The sequence below is a fragment of the Cynocephalus volans genome, chromosome 4 (assembly GCF_027409185.1).
Source record: "Cynocephalus volans isolate mCynVol1 chromosome 4, mCynVol1.pri, whole genome shotgun sequence".
Lineage (NCBI taxonomy): Eukaryota > Metazoa > Chordata > Mammalia > Dermoptera > Cynocephalidae > Cynocephalus > Cynocephalus volans.
In genome coordinates, this window is record NC_084463.1 from 34,348,586 (window position 1) to 34,366,335 (window position 17,750).

Below are 17,750 nucleotides of genomic sequence, written 5' to 3' on the forward strand. Positions count from 1 at the left end.
TATTTTGGGGTGACATATCCTGAACACCGTCAGTACCCAATGAAGGAAACCTTGGAAAAGTCATGTGTTCTCTCTGACCTTCAGGTTCTTTATTTGGGAAAAAAAATGAGAAGGATGCTAGATACGTGTTCCTCCAAGTGTGTTCCCTGGCCAGTGACATCTTCTGTAAGTTTGTGTGAAATGTAGAAGCACAGGCCAGACCCCCCCATCAGTGAATGAGAATCTGCATTTTGACAATACCCTGAGGTGATTCACGTGCCTAGAGCCTTGCTCTACAAGACTTAAGAAGCCCCTCTGCCATCGGTGACATAAACCCAATGTGTAGATCCACTTACTTTGTAGACCCATTCTGTAGTCTAAATATGCTTGTTGACCTGCATACATGTAATAAATTGGAGATTTATGAAGGACATGGCATTTGTTGTTGGCGAGTGTAAGAGCGTAATATGTGAAATGGAGAGAGAGAACACTTCTACTCATAAGGGAATTCCTAGAGTGAAGACGAAGACCACATTGAACAAAGACAATGTGGTCTTTTTTCAAAAATCTGCCTCCAAAATGTAGATTCTAGCCACCCACATGTTTGACAGTAAAAGCTTCACAATTGATTTTCTGATTTATAGGCTTTGTCCTCAAAAGTAGGGTTCAGAAATAAAACTGTAAACATTTCTTAAATCATTTCAAAATTATTTTCTGCCCTTAGCCTGCTCTTAGTGCACTCACTTCCAAATGAGCTTCAGGATGTCCTCGTTACCTTATACTATATGGAATTTATTTGTTTATTTTTTTGGTGAGAAGAATCTATCACATTAAGAAGTTTAAACACTAAATGATTCAGATTAGATAAAACAAAAATCAGTTTCAAAGTAATTCTTTTTTAAAATTCCTATAGTTGACTTCTAAACACTATTTATGAAAACAGAACTTGTAAATTAGAAGATCACTTTAGGAGCTATAAATGTCAAACATGAATGTGAAGAGAACCTAGGAGTGGGAGGCCAATTTCTGAACAAAGACAGAATTACATGTTTTCTTTTAAGGGCCACGCAGAGTCTAGTTAAAAAATAGTGAATTGAGTCAAAATGAAATGATCAGTCCTTTGTGGACATAGAGGTAATCTGTGACTGAGCTGGGGCATGGCTGGAGTGGGACCATGGAGGCATAGAGACCGAATTTGAATTATGGATCTGAAGTATAACTGTCAGTGAAATCTTTGCAAAATTGTTAAGTCTTTTCACAATCTTTTTTTTTTTTTCATTCAGCAAACATTTATCGAGCACCTACCCTCTTCAAGCATTGCTCAAAGGATTTTGCATACATCATTAAACAAAACAGAAAAAAAAATCACTACCCTCTTAAACTTTCATTTTATTTGGGAAAACAGATCAAAAACATTAAATCTAATGAATAAGTAAATGATATAGTATGTTTGAAAGTTTTAAGTGTTGTGGAACCATGAGAACTGAGTAAGGGGATACAGAATGCAGAGTGAACTATTAATATCAATTTTAGATAGGTTACTCAGGGTAGGCATCTTGTCAACCTGTTGATAAAACTATACAGCTCACAGAGTCAGTGGTGGCAGCTGAGGTTCGAAAAGCAACTCTGTGGGTCCAAGAGATGAGGGAGGCCAAGAGAATCTGAAAGGCACATAACATAATTCTAGCACAGCACTGCTTATAATAATACATTTCACTGTTTTGTTAAAATAACTAATATCAACATGCCTAGCTCCAAGTACCAAGCAGGCACTCAACACGTTAGGCCATCTCTGAATGTCTGCATTCAGTTATTGATGTTCTTTCATGAATCCATTTATCTTTACAGAACTGCGTGATTGGGTCAAAGACCTAAGTGTGCATCGTCTGTTTCCTGGTTTAAGGTCGACAATGGACATAGACAATAAAACTATGCTTCAGGACTTTCTCTTGCTGGGCATTCCTGGGTCCCAGTCCCTTCAGCTCTCTCTCTATGCTTTTTCTGGTGATGGACATCATCACAGTTGGTGGTAACATAGCTGTCTTGATGTTGGTGAGTACCTCCCACCAGCTACATACCCCAATGTACTTCTTTCTGAGCAACCTCTCTTTTCTGGAGATTTGGTATACCACAGCTGCAGTCCCTAAAACCCTGGCCATCCTACTGGGAAGGAGCCAGACCATATCCTTTACGAGCTGTCTTTTGCAGATGTACCTTGTTTTCTCATTAGGCTGCACAGAATACTTCCTCCTGGCAGCCATGGCTTACGACTGCTATCTGGCCATCTGCTGTCCTCTACACTATGGCGCCATCATGAGCAGCCTGCTCTCAGCACAGCTGGTGCTGGCCTCCTGGCTCTGTTGTTTCCTGGCTATTCCAGCACCAATGGCCCTCATCAGTGGCCCTTCCTTCTGCAGCCCCCATGCCATCAACCACTTCTTCTGTGACATTGCACCCTGGATCACCCTGGCCTGCCCCAGCACACAGGTAATAGAGATCATGGCCTTTGTGATTGCTTTTGTAGTCATCCTGAGTTCATGCCTCATCACCCTGGTCTCCTATGTCTACATCATCAGCACCATCCTCAGGATACCCTCGACCAGCGGCCAGAGCAAAGCCTTCTCCACCTGTTCCTCCCAATCTCACCGTGGTGCTCATCTGGTATGGGTCCACGATTTTCCTTCACGTCCACACTTCCATCAAAGATGCTTTGGATCTGACCAAAGCCGTCCATGTCCTGAACACTGTGGTGACTAAGCCAGTTCTAAACGCCTTCATCTATAAGCTCCGTAACAAGGAAGTAAGAAAATCTCTACTGAAGAAATGGGAAGGAAAATAAATCTCCTCCAATATGGCAGATGTCCTGTTAATGGTATCCACATCTATAGAGAGGTTCCAAGTAAGAATATGAAGGAACAAGGGTAAATCTTCTTTGATACAAGAAAAGAGGGAAAAATTAAGAAAAAAATCTGAAAAACAAAACAAAACAACAAAAAAACCCCACAGTATGCTCCTCTACATTATCACATATGATAGGAATGGGAGTTTGTGATAAGCAAACTGGACTTTTTTAAGCAAACAAACAAATAAATAATTGTACATTGAATTAGATTTGCTCTTGACTTTTCATTTTTAAAATTAGGAACACTTACCCAGTGAGAAGGATGCTCTACTAAATAAACTCTAAGTTCTTGTTCCCTTTCTTAAGATTATTTTATCACCTAAGTGAAAAATTTTGAGAACTGTATTTGTGAAATGTGGGATATGAGAAATATAAAACATTAAATGAATAAAAACGTAACCGAAATTAGAGTGTATGGTTATTTCATCATAGTCTTTTTTTTTGGATAAGATACAGTAAAATACATAAATATGGAATTAAAAGCTGATAATCAAAGTAATCCAAAAAGTGGGGAATGAAAAGTAGGTAAACAGGACTTCAGGAGGATTTGAATAAAGCAACAGAAGTCCCTTGTGTAACAATGCATTGGCCTTAGAAAAGGAAAATATTGATGCATTCTGTCAACAAATCAGCAAGGTTAGAACATCCAGTGGTTTGAAAGGAAAAATAACAAAAGGAAACAATAATTGTAGTAGTTGTTTGATTTCCCACTGAAAGACTGCATCCCTTAGGAAGCAGGATACTTTCCTTTTCAATCATCAACCCAGAAGCCTTTTACTATGGCTGTGGATTAGAGGCAGCAAATGGGGGCTCGGCAGACTTTTAAACCAGCTGCAAATATATTTTCTTTGTCCTGCTCACATTGGCTGACACATGTACAAATAAGAGCCCCTTCTCACAGGAGAAATGCCTAAGGGGCTGAGTGGCAGCTGTCTGTAGACCATATTTGTTTGTATATTTGAAACCTTTCCTGGTTTCAAAAATGAAGTAGGGAAGTAGGGGAGAATAGAACAAGAAAGCTATATATTTGAAGGAAATTGAAGAAAATGTTTATTTTTTTTAACAATTGAAATAAATATATAGGTAGAAAATTTTAAGATATGTACAAGGTGACACTTCATGGTGAGACAAAGTAAACATCTTAGAGTATATATGAAAGAAAATAAAAACTACCTAAGAATGAACAAGCATAGATGACCCACCAGGAAAAAGAAAAGTTTGAAAAAAATAGCTTTAACCTATGAAATAACCAAAATTTAACTCTTTTAGTAATAAATACAATGCTGAGGGAATATAGCCATCAATCTAAATGTAACATCTATGAAAACATAATTTTTTGTACAATTATGACAGCGAAATAGTTATTTTTAGGTACTTAAATCCACATATACAGACACACACATACACTCTGGTTGGAGATATTTGCCATTATCAGACATTTTCTGATAAAATTTCTAAAGGATACTTTACCTATGTTTCCCCATCCCTGGAATGACTCATTTCTCCAGAGAGTCCTTGTTCTTTTTAGCGAGAACTAGTATTAAAGATAAAGATCTGGTCATGGTGTGTGTTCATTGCCCCTGGGAGGTTTTTATTTCTTAGCACTTTCAGCAGACATAGATAGGGAGTACATACACTTATTTACACATATATATACACACATGCAATAATGCCTACATGCATATACATGTGCACATACAATCACTCACATATACACAGTTTAAAATCATGGTTTTGAAATCTACAATTACAGTCCATCTTGTCTTGACTGATTCCATGTAGAGGTAGGGCTGGGTCTGCAGCTCACAGACCCCTCGAGCCCATTCACAAACCCTTCACACACAGGTCTATGAGCTAGGTAACCAGCAAAAAAGTCCTTGGAGCCTTGGTTGAAGAAGGAATAGTCTTTATTCAGCACACACAACACTATAAGCCAAGCAGTCCACAGAGAAACTCAGAAACTCAACTGCTACTGACAAAGTCCAAAGGAAAACTGAGCAGCTGCCAGCAGAGTGAATATGCTCTATTTTTAGTCAAGAGCTCTGCTGGCCAGCTCTGCTTCACAAACTGAAGAACACACAATAGCAACAAAATTAAAAATATACATTGGTTCACAAGCACAGTAACTCCACCTACACACAACTTGTTTGCAAGAAATGTACTGCTTGACCTTGACTGGACCTGAGTCGAGGGAGCCTGACTAAATTATCCTGTTTCCCCACATTCCATTTGGTTTGTTTGTTCTTCTTCTGCAGTGAGAACCCTGACTCTCAACTATTAGGCCTTATGGCTAGCTTAACAACAGCACAGCCAGGTTAAGCAACTTTCCCCCTTCCCCCCTCCCCTTTCTCTTTTCTGCTCTGGGAACTGAGATTCCTCTGCTGGGAAGGGGTAAACATTACCATTATCATCAAGGAAACATCTGGTGGGCTACATTTAGTGGGCTCCAGGCTGGAATGCTTTGTACTGAGATAGTGGCTAAGCAAGAGCCTATGCCCTAACTGACCAGATGCCATCAGACCACAAGGGCTGTGTCACCTTGCATACCACTGATTTCAAAATTGCCCATTACTCTGTCTGAACCCTCCCTAAAAGTCTTATAAATCCCCTGCTTTCCTTAGTTTGCTGGAACTGATCTGGTTCAGTCTCCCCTCCACATTAGTGGAATAAACCTTTCGGATGAAATGGCTCCTGACTCGGGTCTCTCTCTCGCCAAACTTAACATCAGCAATATCAAGACATTTATATAATGTGTTTGCTCTATCTTTACAGTACTTATGAAATAGCATCAGAATTGCTTAACCTATGCTGTTAAAAAAAACTTAGTAAAAGTAGTTCAGACATATTTTTGTAATTCTCCTATATTTTGCCCCACCCCAAACATTACATATAATCAAACACTATGTTCATTATTTACCTGCATTTGTTCTTTCATTTTGTTCTTTTCCTCCCTTATGTGTTTTTATGATATTCATTTGAAGTGCCTGTGTTTATTTGTTTTAGTCTGCTTTCAGTTTTAGGACTTGCACTGTTCTCATCTTTATAGATTTTATCTCATGTTTTTGAATATGTAAAACATTGACATGCTTCCATAAGTCAAAGATGTATAAGAATATATACTCTGAGAAGAGAGACCACCTTCCCTATACCTTTTCTATCACCACCCATTGTAGGTAATCTACTAAATTGTTTTCTGGCCTTTATTTTTTGTGGATTTTTGTTGTTGTTTTTGACAGAGCAGATATATTTTCTCTATTTTCCTTTTTTTCTTATATAAAAGGTAGTATGCTATATATGCTTTTTTAGTACTTTGTTTTTTTTACTTAGGAATATTTCCTGGAAACATTACATAGGAATTGACCTCATTTTCTTTTTAAATTTGCATAGTATTTCCATTGTGTGGACATTCCACAATTTTTTTAATCTATCTTCTATTCCTGGATATTGAGGTAGTTTCCAGTGTTTAGCAATTGCAAATAGTGCTGCAATGAATAATCCTGTATATATTTTTTGTATTGTCAAAGATGGATTTTCAGGTTAGAAAAAAATATTGGGTTGATGCATAGGTAGTTTTGTTAGATATATCTCAAGTTTCCAAAACAGGATTGTGTCATTTACATTTCCACCAGTAATGTATGAGAATGCCCATTTCCCCACATTCTGAACAACAGACTGCCTTATCAAAGTTTTAAATTTCTTCCAATCTCACAAGTGAGAAATGGTATCTTAGGTTAGTTATAAACTGTATTTATTTTATTATGTATAACATTAAGCATAAAAAATATATCTAAGAACTGATCATGTATCTCCTTATATAAATTGCTGCTATATGTTTTGCACGTTTTCCATAGGCTTTTTGCGTTTTCTTAAGTCAATTTTTAGTATTTTTGTACATTAGGGATATTAGTCTTTTATCTATGATATATAATGCAAATATTTTTTCTTAGTTAAGTATTTGTCTTTTTGTTTTGCTCATGGTGTTTTCCCCCCATGTATTTTTTTTAATTAACATGGTCAAATTATCAAATTATTTTTCTATTGCCTACGGATTTTAAGTCTTGGTTAGAAGACCATTCCCTTCTTCTAGGTTATAAAAAGATTCTTCCATTTTTTTCTTCTAGTATTTGTATTTATATCACTTCAATTTTTACTTTTAGATCTCTGAACAATCTTTTTTTATTTTTTTTCTTGTGGGTAACATGAGGAATGGTTCTTATTTTATTTTTGGCACATTACAATATCAAATGAACTCCGTAGAAATAGAGGTGTTTCAATTCCATATATTTAAAAGATTGTTTGCCCCAACAATTTGCAATACTATTTTTATCATATGTTAGATTTCTGCGTGTAGTAGGATCTATTTCTAGGTTTGTCTTTAACTTCCTCCCCTCTTTTCTCCTTTCCTCCCTTCCCTTTCCCTGTTCTCTCTCCTTTTTTTCATACTGCACCGATACATACCGTATTATTATAGACTTTGCAGTATTTTTAATATTTGGTACAGCAAGTCCTCCCTCATAACTGCTCAGTGTTTTTTCTAGCTAATTGTACGCGTTTACTTTTCTGTGAGAAATTTATGATCATTTCTCTAACTTGACTAAAAATCCCATCGGAATTTTTATTGGTGTTATACAAAATTTATAAAATAACTTAAGAACTGACAGTTTAATGAGAATTCCTAACTTAGAATATGGACTATTTTTCATTTGTTCAAGTCTATGTTTAATTGAAATTTGTTATTAAAATATTGTAATTTCACATGTAGTTGTAGGAAGTAACACCAACAAGTTCTGTGTATACTTTACCCAGTTTCTCACAATGGCAACATTTTGCAAAACTGTAGTACATCACAAACAGCTTCTTGACATTGATAAAACCCACAATCTTATTCATATTTCCCCAGTTACTTATACTTACCTGTGTTTGTAGTTAGTTCTATATAGTTTTATCACATGTACAACTTTCTGTCTCCACCACCACAGCTAAGATCATAGTTCCATCACCACAAGAATCTCCTGCATTGCCTTTTTAAAATAACAACGATCTCCTTCCTGCTGCTGATTCTTTATCTCTGGCAATGACTAATCTATTTTCCATTTCTAAAATGATACAATTTCAACAATGTTGGATAAGTGAATCATACAATTGGTAATAATTTGGTATGAGCTACTTTTTTACTTAGCTTCATTTTTTGAAGCTCATCTAAATTATTTTGAGATTATCTAAATTATGTGTATCAATAGTTTTCTCCTTTTCATTTTTTAGTAGTATCCCATGCTATGTATGTTTCACAGCTTGTTTAAGGGACTTTCTGGGTTACATCGATGTTTTTAATATCATAAATAAAAATGCTATAAACATTCATGTACAGGTGTGTAGGCATGTATGTGTGTGTGCACATGTAACTTTATATTTCTGGGATTGATGCTCAGGAATGAAATTTTAGGGTTGTATGATAATTGTATGTTTAGTTTTATAAGAGCTTGCTGTTTTCCAGAGTGCCTGTACCATTTTATATTTTCACCAGCATTTTACATTTTCTGTATCCCACTTTAAAAAAAAAATTTAGTCATTCTGATAGATGTGTAGTAATATTCCATTCTAGAATTTCTCTAATGGCTAATCGTGTTGAGCAGATTTTCATGTGCTTATTTGCCTTCAGTGTATTCTTTTGGCAAAACATCTGTCCATGTCTTTAGCCCATTTTCTAATTAGATTTTTTGGTGTGTGTCTGTGTTTGTAGATTTCCTAGGAATTCCTATGTAGGTAATAATGTCACCTGCAACTAGAGATGTTTGCATTTCTTCCTTATCAATCTGTATGCATTTTGTTTAATTCCCTTCCCTTATTGTAGTAACTAGGAATTTCAGTACTTTGTTGAATAAGAATGGTGAAAGTGGGCATTCTTGCCTTATTCTCTATTATGGGGACAAGCATTTAGGCTTTGTTTAGTGTTAGGTCAGCTGTAGATTTTTTGTCGATGGTCTTCAACAAATTAAGATAACCCCACTCTATCTTTAACTGGCTGAAAATGTTTATCATGAATACAAATTGGATGTTGATGAATACTTTTTCTGCATCTTCTTCCTGTTAACAAAGTAGATTCTATTAATTAATTTTTAAATATTGAATTTAAGTTTGCATATGCATACCTGGAATAAATTTCCTTGGTCAGGTACATAATACCTTTTGTACACTGTTAGATTTGTTTTACTAACACTACGTTAAGATTTTACACCTGGGGCTATAAGAGTTATTGGTCATAAGAAATGTTGCAGATTTCCTCCTCGCACTGTCTTTGCTTGTTTTTTATTGTATTTATCAGGTTAGCACTACCACATAGCTTCTATTTTCTGGAGGATATTGTATAAAATCTACATTAGTTCTCAGTGACTGGAATCTCTTTTCCTCCATTCAACCCATACCACATTTTAGCTTCTGCTAATTTCTGGGGTCTCATTTCCCCCAATTCCATATTAGTTGAAGATTATTTAACTGTACTTAACAAAACCTAACTACACTGGCTTAATAAATGTTTCTTTTTTTCATCTAACACAAAAAGTAGAATTGGGTCCCCTGGACTCCTTCAAGCTCTACATTTCTTTCACATTCCAGGGAAAAAAGTAACAGACCAAAGGCAAAAAAAAAAAAAAAAAAAAAAAAATGCATGGCAGCTGTGGCAGAGACTAACTCTTGTCCAGTATCCACTCTCTATCTGTTTTAATCCATCAAATGGCTGCCAACATGAAGGCTACATATGTGACCAATTTCTGACCAATGGGATATAAACAGAAGTGACATTCTGGGAGGTCTTGGTAAAGGGAGGAGGCATTGTTTTATTTCCTCTTTCCTGCTGACTGAAATGCAGCTACAGGGTTAGAACTGGGCAGTCTTTTTTTTTTTTTTTTTTTTTTTTGTCCTTTTTGTGACCGGTAAGGGGATCGCAACCCTTGGCTTGGTGCCGCCCTCACCGCGCTCAGCCAGTGAGCGCACTGGCCATCCCTATATAGGACCCGAACCCCCAGCGGGAGCGCTGCTCTCTCCCTAGTGCGCCACAGGGCCGGCCCAGAACTGGGCAGTCTTAGGGCTGACCTCGTGGCTCACTCGGGAGAGTGCGGCGCTGGGAGCGCAGCGGTGCTCCCGCCGCGGGTTCGGATCCTATGTAGGGATGGCCAGTGCTCTCACTGGCTGAGCGTGGTGCGGACGACACTGTGCGGAGGGTCGCGATCCCCTTACTGGTCAAAAAAAAATAAAAAATTACCTGGGCCGCCCCTGTGGCTCATTCAGGAGAGTGCTGCTCTGGGAGCGCTGAGGCCTCAGGTTCGGATCCTATGTAGGGACGGCCGGTGCGCTCACTGGCTGAGCGCCGTGCGGAGGACACCAAGCCAAGGGTTCCAATCCCCTTACCGGTCATAAAAAAGAAGAAGAAGAAAAAAAAAAAGTACTGGGCAGTCGTATTGGATGAAGAGATAATCTTAGGGAAGGGGCTTATGCATGTGTAGAACATCAGCATAGAAGAAACTTATTTTCTGACACCATGGACTGATAAAAAAGCTCTGGATTTCCTGAATCTGCAGTTTTATACACACACACTCACACACACACACACACACACACACACACACACACACACACACACACACACCTTCTTTAAGACATCTTTTACTTTTTTCTATTACTTATGAATGAACTTAAGTATGATGTAATAGGAAATATATGTCTGGTCTCTGCCACCAGCTCCTAATGCAGAACTCCTAAAGACTTTGTAATTTCCTAAGTATAAGGGTGCTCAGAGATTTTTTTGTTCTAACATTTGGTCTTTGATCCTGGTTCCTAACAAAGAACTTCTAAATCTTTTAGAATTTCTTGAGTGATAAGAGAATTTTCTTTTTCTAACAAGGACACTCTTGTTGGGCTCCTGAATAGCTTCATGATGGGAGCTGGTCACCAGAAAGACCAAGCCACGATTAGAAGTGCGAAGCTTTTAGCTTTGTCTCCCATCCTCTGGGGAGAGGAGAGGGCTGGAGATTGAGTTAGTAATTGATTATGCTTATGTGATGATACCTTCATAAAAATCTTTAAACTATAGGTTCTAGAGAGTTCCCAGGTTGGTGAACACATCCATGTGTTGGGAGAGTGGCACATCCCAACTCCACAGGGACAGAAACTCCTGCCCTCTACACCCTTCCAGACCTAGTCCTATGTACCTCTTCATCTGGCTTTTCATCTGTATCCTTTATAATAAACTGGGACATGTAAGTAAATGTTTCCCTGAGTTTTATGAGTCATTAAAACAAAATAGCAAACCCGAGGAGGGGGTTGTAAGAACTACTGGCTTACAGCACATTGTCCAGAAGTACAGGTGGCATTTGGGATTTGAGATTGGCCTTTGAAGTGGAGGCAGTCTTGTAGGACTGAACCCATAACCTGTGTGGTCAATTTCATGAAGTCAAGTCAAAGACGGTTAATTTTTTCTAAAAAATATCACTTTCATCATGCATGAGGTCAGTTTAACAGCCTTTAAGGGTTTATTAAAGTATGTAGCTTTAGTTTGGGGCCTTTTCCTTTTAGATTTTCTTTTTTGGTTTTAGTTTTCCTGCTGTTTTCTTTATTTTATTTTAGTTTTAGTTTTACTGTAATAATTTTGCCCAGATATAGGCATGCTTCTCAAATGTGAATTTTGTATTTGATTCACACTTCAGACATGGAAGTCTTTTCAAAAGTAATTTTTCAATTAAAAATATTCAGTTGATTGAGGCAGCTAACACATTTGTTGTTTATGATAAGAACAAAAGTCAATAGATATTTTGAAAATTTAAAACACTTACCAATAAGAAAAATCTTAGATACTTTAGATGTGCCACTGTGATAGCAGAATAATGGGCCCTCAAAGATGTCCATGCTCAACCTGCAGAACATGTGAGTCACTTAGGTTACATGGGGAAGGAGAATTAAGGTTTTACATGGAATTAAGTTTGTTTATCAGCTGACCTAAAAATAGAGAGATTAACCTGGGTAATTCACATAGACTCCATGTAATCATACAGTTTTTTCAAAGTAGAAAAGGAAGGCATACATGAGGGAATCAGAAGATGGCAGTGTGAGAAAAAGTTGACCCAGCTTCTTGGATTTGATTTGGAGAAGGGTGACAATAGCCAAGGAACACAAGTGGTCTCTAGAATCCGGAAAAGGCAAGGAAGTGGATTCTACTCTAGAGCCTCCTGAAAGAAATATAGATCTGCTGTCACTTTGAATTTAGCCCAGTGAAATCCATCTTGGACTTCTGAACTACAGAACTGGAAGTTACCAAATTTGTTTCATTGTTATTTTAAGCCATTAAATTCATTGTAATATTCCACATAATATGGAATTTAGTTTGTTATGTATCTCTCAAATATTATTTTCCAACATTTAAATAGCTTAATGATTTTTTCTTTATAATAATTTTACTACTGAAGTTTGTATTTTTTGATAGTCATATATTATTGTTGTTGTTATTATTATTATTATTAACTTTTATAGACAGGCAGAGCTGTGGGTTGATTGCATTCTGTCCCCTAAAGTCCATATATTAGCATGATTCCTACTGTAACAGTAACTTGAGAGTGGGAAATTCTATTATGGTAATTGAAAGATGGGGATTTGAAGCAGTGATTAGATTCTGAGGACCATGCAGTAGTGAATGGATTAAAGATGGTAGTAGTCATGGGCATAATTCGGAAGGCTTTAAAAGAAGTGTACATGAGAGGTTAATCTCTCTCTTTGTTCCACCATCTTCTGCCATGTGAGACCCCTGGGTCACTTTTGCCACCATCAAGGCCTTCACCAGCTATGTTCCCTGAACTTTGGACTTCTTGATCTCTGAAAACATAAAAAATATTTTTTTCTTTATAAATCACCTTGTTTCACGTATTTTGTTATAAGTAACAGAAATGGACTAATACAGAAAATTGGTACCAGACAAATGAGGTGTTGCTTATAGAAAATTCTTGAAAATGGGGAAGTGGCTTTGGAACTGGTTATTGAGGAGAGGATGGAAGAATTTGGAGGAACAGGTGAGAAAAAGCCTAGATGATGGTGAAAGTTTAGAAGATAATAAAACCAGGGAAAGTTTGGAATGTTTTAGAGACTGCTTAAATGTTGGTGAGCAGAATGCTTATTGAAGTATGGACTATAAAGACCACTTTAAGGAGGTCTCGGATGTAAATGAGAAATGACTTCTGGAAAATGGGGCAAAGACCACCCTTGTTATGAATTGGCAAGGAACTTGGCAATTCAAGTTCCAAGCCCTAGGACTTTGTGGAAGTTGGAACTTAGGAGTTGTTAAACAGAGTATTTGGCAGAATAAATTTCTAAGCAGCAAAGCATTAAAGAAGCTGCATGGCTACTTGTAACAGCCTAAGCTGAGTTATGGTAGCAAAGGCATGATGTAGAGCCAGAAATTAAAAGGGAAGCAGAGCATAAAAATTCGGAAAATTTTCAGCCTGGTCATGTGGTAGAGAAGCAGAGAGTATTTCAGGAGAAAAATGCAATGGCGCTAAGTTTAGCACAAAAGAAAGGGATTATCAAGAGAAGGGGGAAAGGGCTCTGAAAGCATTGCAGAAGCCTCTGGGGCCAACCCTTCCATTTCAGGCCCAAAGGCCTAGTGAGACAGAATGGTCTTGAGGAACAGGCCTGAGACACCCTCAGGCTTGCTGCCCGGAGCCAGCTCAGGAAGCTGCTTCTAGCACCAGCACCCCAGCTGCCCAGCTGCTGAGACTGCTCCAGTGGTGGCTAAGGTGGCCCCAGGTGTGGCTGTGTCCACAGCTTTGGAGGCTACAAGCCAGAAGCCTTGATAGAGTCCATATGGTGTTAGGTCTGCAGAATTGAAGAATGCTTGAGCAGTGGAGGCTTGGGAGCCTCCACCCAGATTTTTAAAAGATGTATGGAAAAGTCTGGGGGCCTAGGAAGAGATCTGTCACTGTGCAGAGTCACCAAATAGAGCTGTTGCTAGAGACCTGACACCACCCATATTATTCAGTTTCTGTTGCTTATAACAAAATACATGGAACTGGTTATTTTATAAATAAAATGAAATTTATTGCTTACAGTTTTGGATGCTGGGAAGTCCAAAGTCCAGGGAACACATTTGGTGAAGGCCTTGATGGTGGTGACTGACAGCAGGGTATCACATTGCAGAAAATGGTGGAACACAGAGAGACCAACCTCCTTAAGTCCTATCCTTTTTAAAGCCCTCATAACCACACCCTGACCACCATTATTAATCCATTCACTAAGGCATGGTCTTACAATCTAATCACCTCTTCAAGGTCCTACCTTTCAATTACCATAGTAGGATTCCCCACCCTCAACAGTTACAGTGGGAATTAGGCTTCTAATATATGAACTCTGGGGGACACAATTCAATCAATCCACAGCACCACCTGAAACCAGGAAAACCACAGGAGCGGAGATGGCTGAGGACTTGGAGACCCAACCCCCAAACCAGTGTGCAGTGTGTCATGTGCATGATTTTCCAGCTTTGAGATTTATCGCCTTCCATGCTGGGCTTCAGACTTGTTTAGGACCTGTTCATCCCTTTCTTTTGGCCTACTTCTACTTTTTTGAATAGGAATGTGTACCTGTGCTCATCCCACCATTGTATCTTGGAAGTAGAGATAAATTGTTTTGATTTCTCAGATGGGACTTTGAACTTTGGACTTTTGAGCTGAAACAAGTCAAGACTTTGGGGATAAAATGAATTTATTTGTATGTGAAAAGGACTTAAGTTTTGGGGGGTCAGGTGCAGAATGCTGTAGATTAGATTCCCACCACTGCAGCCTCATTGAAGCTTAAATCCCCACTGTAACCGTTGAGGTTGGGAAATCCTATTATGGTAATTAAAAGGTGAGACTTTGAAAATGTGATTAGGTTGGAAGACCATGCCTTAGTAAGTGGATTAAAAATGGTGGTCATGGGCATGGTTGAAAGAGCTTTAAAAGAAGAGCACATGAAAGGTTAGTCTCTCTCAGCTCTGCCATTTTCTGCAATGTGAGACCCCCAGGTCACTGTTGCCACCATCAAGACCTCCACCAGATGTGTTCTCTGGACTTTGGACTTCTCAGTGTCTGCAACTGTAAGCAATAAATTTTGTTTTCTTATAAATTATCCAGTTCTGTGTATTTTAGTATAAGCAACAGAAATGGACTGATACAGGTAGAAATGTAAATCCTCAGACAGAAGTGATAATTCTTGAAAATGATGGTAACTTTATAATTTTATTTATTTTACCGTTTGAAGTAGTGTTTGTTTTATAATTAATTTTGACTTAAAAAGTGTAGTTTTGATCTAGAGTTATTGTATTCAACTGAATAATTAATTATCTTACTATATTTTCTTTTCAGATCACTGTTTTCCTTATTGATATTAAATGCAAAAATTATCAAATATTAAAACACCATCTATACTAGAGTGTATTTCTGAACTTAAATTTCTGTTTCTACTATATTATTTTCTTTTTTCTTTACTGATACCAATATTTCCATAACTGCATATTTAAACTGTGTTTCAATGCTTTAATACAGTACAGAGAGTCTGTTTTTTACAAATAAAATCAAGTTTTTTTCCTCATTATGCTCATATGATCTTCCTCATGAAATTTGGTATTATATGGCAAAGTTAAAAAAAATCCCTGTGAAGTTTTTGAATTGTACTAAATTTATAAAGAAACGAATAATAATTGATTCGAATGTATCATCCTTATTTTAAACTTTCTAATTTATTACTTAGCATTATAAATGAATATCTCCCCAATTTTATGTACTCAGGACCCATTCACTTTATAATAATTTGAAAGAGGGAATGTATAAAGCCTCCCCCACCTCCAATCCTGTTGTAGATCTCTGAAGATAAGCTGTCTTAAAACAAGATGATAAGAATCACGAAAATATTAAACCTTTTCTACAATACTAAAAATCCCAATGGTGGCAGAGGAATTTATATCCCCATAAAAGCATTTGAAATGGGATTATGAGGAGGACCATGCTTTTGTGTGGAATGCATTCAAATTAGATATTTGAACTAATACAACTTATGGAGCTTTTATATCTCTCCCATGATCTCTGCCCCAATCTTCAAAGTGAACATATGCAAATTTCCTTATATCCTTGTTGCAAGTTTGAAGCAGCATGATAGTCCCTATGAGAAAAAGAGAGAGCAAAAGTGCAAGAACAAGAGTGACAGTGAGAGAGAGAATATGGGTCATGTCTACTAAACTTCAGGACAACCTGTAGAGGTGTTGTTGAAAAATGCTGCAGAATTTCTTAAGCTTAGAAATGTTGAAAAATAAGTTTTCAGATTTCCAGCCTTAGTTTCCACATATAAAGATCTTGGACTTTGTCACTCATTCCTTTATAGCAAAAACAAAAACAAAAATACCTGAACGAACTGGAAATCTATGACATGAGGTCAAAGCTCAAATTGCCACCTCAAAATGTCAAAGTACAGGTGGATCAGGAGAGTCACAGATGAGAGAGCTGCCTACCTAGAGCAGAAGCCATATACTGGTAAAAACATTTCTATGGCAATACTGGCAATTTGTTCAAGGTTAAGTGCAGACTAATATAAGAGGGAGATGAGGGAACTACAGTCTTAAGGGGTTCCCTACACTTTCAAAGGTATTACGTTCTGGAACCTCAGCATGTTCTCACAGTGATGAGCCAAAAAAGATCAAATCACGGCTCTGTGAGGAAGAAGGAAAAAATAACCATTTTGAAATACTAGCTTAATGTTCTCCATACAAAAGCCTAATTTCCAGGGGAAAAGACTTTGCCAGAGCTGTATACCCACCAGAGGAAGGGCATTTATCCATCTCTAGCCTCTTCTTCCCTTCTAGCCTTATCTTACCCAGAGTGGTAATAGACCAGGGACATAGGCACTGAAATTAAAATACTAAGATTTACAGATTTAGTCAAAAAGCAAAATTGTATTCCACTCATATGTTTTCAAATGGTTACAAACAAAAGATGCCAATATAAAATAAAAAATAATATAGCATTTAAAATTAAACAAAAGAAAGCTAGTGCAGTTATCCTATCAGAATGCAAAGGATTAATATCCAGTATATACAAGGAACTCATACATCTTTACAGCAAAAAAAATAAATAATCCAATATAAAAATGGGCAAAGAAACTGAATAGGCACTTCTCAAAGGAAGATATACAAACGGCCACAGACACTTGAAAAAATGCTCAACATCACTCAGCATTGAGAAATGCAAATCAAAACCACTTTGAGATACCATCTCACTCCAGTTAGGATGGCTAGTATCCAAATAACTGCGAGTGATATACGCTGGAGAGGTTGTGGAGAAAAAGGAACTCTCATACACTGTTGGGGGGACTGCAAAATGGTGCAACCTTTATAGAAAATGGTATGGAGGTTTCTCAAACAATTACAGATAGATCTACTATATGACCCAGCTATTCCACTGCTGGGAATATACCCAGAGGAATGGCAATCATCATGCCAAAAGGATACATGTATTCCAATGTTTATTACAACACTATTTACAATAGCCAGGAGTTGGAACCAGCCCAAATGTCCATCATCAGAAGAAGGGATTAGGAAACTCTGGTATAGCTACACAATGGAATACTACTCTGCTGTAAAAAAAGAATGAAATACTACCATTATCAGTAACATGGATGGACTTAGAGAAATTTATATTAAGTGAAACAAGTCAGTACAAAAGAGAAAAACTACGTTTTCACTTATTTGTGGGAGGAAAAATGAATAAATAAATAAATATACAAACAACTAAATAGTAAGAGGGGGAAGACAGAACAATCACAACAATTCTTTGAACTTGTTAAGACAAGTGAACATGTATGA

General features: G+C 37.3%; 1 protein-coding gene and 1 pseudogene across 1 annotated transcript in view; both read left to right on the forward strand.

Moving 5' to 3' along the window:
- The window catches only part of LOC134375210 (glutamine and serine-rich protein 1-like), an 824,919-nt gene that overhangs the window by 510,467 nt on the left and 296,702 nt on the right, over positions 1-17,750 (forward strand).
- On the forward strand, positions 1,890-2,818 carry LOC134375212 (olfactory receptor 6F1-like; annotated as a pseudogene).